Genomic DNA, 5719 nt, shown 5'->3' with positions numbered 1-5719 from the left:
CATCGGTGCCTTCCACATGGACCAGGCTCCCGCGCACCTGCCCCGTGTGTGTGTTCCGGATGGGGCTGGCAGAGTCCTGGCCTGTGGGCAGAGAGGTGCATCAGGTGTGTCTCCCCATGAGCTGCCCTCCCACACTGCTGCTGTGGCCTCTCCTTGGCATCGGCACCTCAGCCTTGACAAGGCCTCGGACCTACAAACACTGACCTGACCAACGTCCTGCATGAGAAACTCTCCCCCATCTCCCAGCCAGCAGTGCTGTCCCTGGGCCCAGCCCAGGACATCCCACAGCTCCCGAGGCTCCTGGGACCTATCACCCTCCCTGAGCACTAGGAGTCAGCGCAGGTGACAGCCCTGGGGGCGAGGAGAGCGTCCTTTCTGCTGACTGCCCTCGGTCACAGGAGGTAGAGCTGTGAGCACCAGACTGACCAGGCTCCCCTGCTAGGAGGCTCATGCTCCAGACCACAAGAAGGGAAGAAAGGAAGCGTCCTCTAGGGGGCGGTGTAGTGGCGCTCGGGTGCACCCACAGCCTGCATGGCCAGCATCCCCTACACAGTTCCATCCTGGCTGCTTCACCGGGATCCAGCTCCCTGCTAATGGGTTGGGGACGTAGTAGAAGCCCCCAGCGCCTGGGCCCTGCACCCTCCTGGAGGACCTGGATGGCTGCTTGTTTTGGGCTGCCCCAGCCCTGACTGTTATGCACACATGTGGAGGGGATCAGAGGATGGAAGATCTGTTTTCTCTTTCTGTCCAATAAAGAAGAAATCTTTCAAGAAAAAAAACACAAAATATCTTAACATAAATTTCTAATACATATCATTAAAAAAAAACGAAAGAGAGCATGCTCTCTAAAAGAGATGGCATTGGTGCCATGAATGCAGGAGGGAGGTGACTGTGCCCAGGACGGGACAAGCACAGCCTGACCTGGTGACCAGTGAGGGAGGATGTGACGAAGTCACCTAATGCGGAAGCACAGGAATTAGTAAAGAGTTTCTACAAACGAATCAGAACATTTTAGCCACACATCAGAAAATAGGTGTAGGGACCAGAACTGTGGCATAGCAGGTAAAGCCACCATCTGCAGTGCCAACATCCTGGCTGCTCCACTGTCCATCCAGCTCTCTGCTCTGGCCTGGGAAAGCAGAAGACGGTCCAACTCCTTGGGCCCTGCACCCACATGGGAGACCTGGAAGAAGCTCCTGGCTTTGGATTGGCTCAGTGCCAGCCATTGCAGTCAACTGGGGAGTGAACCAGAGAATAGAAGACCTCTCTCCTTCTCTCTTTCTCCCTCTCTCGCTCACTCCCTCTCACTCTCTACGCAATTGGCTCTCTGTAAATCTGGCTTTCAAATAAAATAAATCTCTCTAAAAAAATAAGGTGTACAAATAAGCACTTAAAACTGAAGATTTCACGCAAATGAAGAGAAATTCTCGTGGTTCCAGAATACCTCCGTGGCTCTTGTTTGTAATTTGCATTCATTTATTTGAAAGAGAGACAGAAACACAAACAGAGACAGAGATGTCCTGGTGCTGGTTCATTCTCCAAATGCCCACCACAGCTGGGACGGGGCCCTGATAGGCCAGGAGCCCTGAACTCAATCGGGGTCTCCCAGTGGGAAGCAGGGATCAGTACCGGAGCCCACCTGCTGCCTCTCAGCCTGCATGTTAGCAGGAAGCTGGAATCAGGAGGTGCCGAGGTGGGACCCGGGCACAGGGCTCAGGGCTGGGGCGTGCTCAGTGGTGGCTCCACAGCTACTCCCAATGCAGCCCCTCATGACCTATGTTGTGCTACGAATCAGATATGAAAAGGTCGAGATGTTCTATGGTGAGGACTCAGCACCACATGCTGGTCTTGCCAAAAATAACAAAAACAGCAGCGGAACCCTAACAGCTGAACCAGACGGAGCCTCTAGGCTACAATTCCTGTGTGCACAGGGTGAGGGGACAGAGGAATGGCCAGAAGGCACCACAGGGACGGTGCCTCCCTCTCCAGAGAGAGCCAGGGGTAAACCGGTTTCTCAACACAGGAATCAGGAGGAAGAGCACAGCGAGGCAGAGGGGGAGCTGAAGCGTGAGGGAGACTCAGCAACACACGGCAACCGCACAGGGGTGCAGAGCGCGGGCGCGGGGGTGTGGAGGGGACCTCTGCGCATCGCTGGGGTAGGGAAACGGGACACCTGCTCTGGGAACCCGATGGGCAGTCCTGCAACACTTAACCTGGAGCTCCACCCGCCCTGCAGGTCCCACCCTCGGTAGAAGCCCAAGGGAAGTGCCAACTGTCGGGCAGACACTTGGAGCAGCAGTAGCAAGGCCGCTGGGATGCTCCCCTCCTAACACAGCGGGCGTCTGAGGGAGACCGTGGAGGGGAGAGCTCTTTCTCACTCTGTCTCTCCCTCTCCCTGTGTCTCTGCCTTCAAACCAGCAGAAATCAATCATCCCCAGCCCATGGAAGCTGACTCCTCCTCGGGAGGAACCTCCCATGTCACAGTAGGTGATGCCGGCCACAAGGGTGCTCTGGGCCCCTGGGTCAGGGAGAGGAGAGCCTGGCCCCGGAGCGGGTGAGTAAACAGCGCCCCTGTCCTGAGCTGGTCCCGACCTTGTCCTTGCCGTTCGCCCCAACCATGGAGGACAGTGCTGCCTGCAGCGGCAGTTCTGGCTGTGAGGCTGACAGTGAGCTGAGCTCAGCAGAGTCCACGGAGGACAGGGGCGGCTTCCGTGCAGATGCTGCCGCGGTTCCTGCCCCGGACACGCACAGCGACTCCCAGGGACCTTGGGGAACAACTGCTCCCTCTCGGAGTGGGGACCCAGCCCCAGATATTACTTTATTAGGAACCACAGTGATGTGGGGGAGACGATCTGCCTGGAAGGTCCTGGTCGCCAGGAGAGTCTGTGCATTGCAGGGCAGGCGGGGAGCTCGTGGGTGAGCATGGAGGAGGAGGAGTGGGGCCTGTGCTGGGGATTAGGTAGGGAGAGGGTGGGGTTAGAGACCTGGCTTTTCACGATTTTTATACTCTTTAAAGAGTTATTTTTTGGAAAGGTCAAGTTAGAGAGAGAGAGAGAGAGAGAGACAGAGAGAGAGAGACAGAGAGAGAGAGAGAAAGCATCTGCAGGTTCAGCTTCAAATGGCCCACCCAGGCCTCCGACAGGAGACTTAAACTCCTCAGGGTCTCCCACGTGGGAGCATCAGGGGCCTGGGACAGAGCCATCTTCCACTGCTTTCCCAGGCACATTACAGGCAGCTGCACTGGGAGACCAGCAGGCAGAGCTGGAGCCAGTGTTCCTAGGGGCCGCCAGTGCACAGTGCTGACTTGCTCTGCAATGCCGGTTCCAGTCTTGGGCCTTTGGAATGAGGAGATAAAGACACCACGATGCTCCCAGGGGTGGTCAGCTTTGCCCTGGATCCAGCCCAGGAGGACCCCTGCCAGGTGCACAGGGTCAGAGGAGACCCTGGCAGACACACAGCCCAGGGCAGGTTCATCAGTGTCCTGGGGAGGGCACAGTCACCACAGCCTCAAGCAAGGGAGGGAAAGGGCCCCATTTCCCACGCCCCTTCCTGTCCCGGCTGCTGACCCGACCAGCGCTGCTCAGGGCCTTCATGCCTGGCTCATTCCTCAGTGCCTGGAGCCTTAGGAGACCATGGTGGGTGCCTGGGTCCCCACTGTCTCTCCGACCACTCCAACTTCCCAGGTTCTGTTTTCACAGCACAAACTGCGGGATTGGGCAGATCTGACTAGGGTCCCTGTCCACACATGCGAATCCTCACCATGACCTGGGTCCATGAGCAGCAGGAGACCGCAGACCAGGGCGCCGAGCTGAGCTCCCCTTCGGTACAGCCCCATGCTCCAAGGAGGCCCGCGTGCACACCTCTGTGTCCCTTAGGCTGCACCCAGTGCTCCAGGCTGGGACCAGGGCCTCGGCCCTGGCCTGGGCAGGAAGCAGGCTGGGCACACCGTGGGGGCGGGGCTTGAGCGCCTCTGGTGAGATCAGACTGAGAGAAGAGAGGTCAGTAGGGACCCAGGCATGGCTGCCTCCCCTCTCACCGGGCTGCTCGGGGGTCCTGGTCCATCGCCTCAATCCTGGAGTCACCAACTTCACTGTCCTTGCTGTCCTAGTCCGACATAGTGTAGGCATACAGGAGCAGCACACCAGGGGGCCTTCTAAGGGGAATGAACCATTAAAAAAGTGATATATTTATTTTTTATTTATTTTAAAGGTAGAGTTAAAAATCAAGAGAAACACAGAGAGAGATCTTCCATCTACAGGGTCAGTCTCAAATGCCCAGGGCTGGGTCAGCCCAACGCCAGGAGCCAGCAGCTTCTTCTGGGTCTCCCAGGTGAGCGCAGGGGCCCAAGCACGTGGGCCTTCTGCTGCTTTCCTAGGCGCATTAGCAGGAAGCTGGATCGGAAGTGAAGCCGCCGGGGCTCGGCTCTGTGCCTACATGGGATGAAGGCACTGCAGATGGTGGCTCACTGCTCTGTGCCACAGCCCCTGCCCCAGGGGTCACCTGAGCCAAGGCTGGCAGGTGTCACTGTCCCGGATCCTGGAAGCTCCTCCTTGGTTTCCAGGCTGGGTGCCCACTGGGTCCAGGCCCCTCCTCCATCCTTTCCCGACTCTGCCCTTCCCCTCCCTGCTCACTCAGGGTCCAGGTTTTGAGAGGCAGTGACCATGGCACTAACTAAGGGCTGAACCCAATGTGTGCTGTGTCCCCAGCTGCTTCTGAGACACAGTTCTGTCTCAACTTGACAGTGAAAACCTGCTGGTCCTGCCTGATATGTGGCAACCAGGCAGGAAGAACAACGGGAATTCTGGAGCTGGAACTTTGCCAGCCCTGCATTGCAACTTTATCCCTTTGCTTGTCAGTCTTTTACACCACTTTCCCAGGATGCACCTGTGTCTCAGCTGGGACCAGGAAGGAGAAGCCATGATGGAAACAGGGAAGTGAAATTCTGGATGGAGGGGCCATAGCAATCCCTTCAGTATTCCCACAGGTGAGATCCCACCCCACTGGGTTATGCATTTCGGGCACCGCCCCCTGGGATGAGAAAGGGGAGGGCCCTCTCTGCCCCTGGCTGTGCTTGGGAATCCTCCTTGGGCTGCCTCTTCCTCTCTTCCTCCTGGCAACCCTGGCCCATTCCTGCTGAGGGTCTCTCCGTGGGTGGCGGCCCTCAGTAGGCGTGCAGGTGTGGTCACGCTCTCTGTCCTTGAAATCAAAGCTGCTTTTGTGCACTGCCTGTGGCTGCTGCTGTTTTTGTCATGTAGGAAGTTAGAAACAGCCTCTGAGTGTGTGTGAGAAGGGCCTGAACCCCAGCACCTACTGTTGAAGCCCCAGAAGCCCAGCATCCTGCACTTCACATCCTGCCCAGACCCTGATAACCTCCCAGGTGTCCCTGCCCTTCCCCCAAGAAACGCTCCATGGAGAACTCCCTCCTCAGGACCGGATGGGTTACCTGACCTGCTAACACGGGGCAACAAATCCTCAGATGCCAAGGGTAGCTCCCCCTCTGCCTCGCTGTGCTCCCCTCCTGATTCCTGTGTTGAGAAACCGGTGTACCCCTGGATCTCTCTGGAGAGGGAGGCACCGTCCCTGTGGTGCCTTCTGGCCATTCCTCTGTCCCCTCACCCTGTGCACACAGGAATTGTACCTAGAGGCTCCATCAGGTTCAGCTGTTAGGGTTCTGCTGCTGTTTTTTCTTGTTTTGGCAAGACCAGCATGTGGTGCTGAG

The sequence above is a fragment of the Oryctolagus cuniculus genome, chromosome 18, assembly GCF_964237555.1.
Source record: "Oryctolagus cuniculus chromosome 18, mOryCun1.1, whole genome shotgun sequence".
In the NCBI taxonomy this organism is placed as follows: Eukaryota; Metazoa; Chordata; class Mammalia; order Lagomorpha; family Leporidae; genus Oryctolagus; species Oryctolagus cuniculus.
This window is presented reverse-complemented; position numbering follows the sequence as displayed.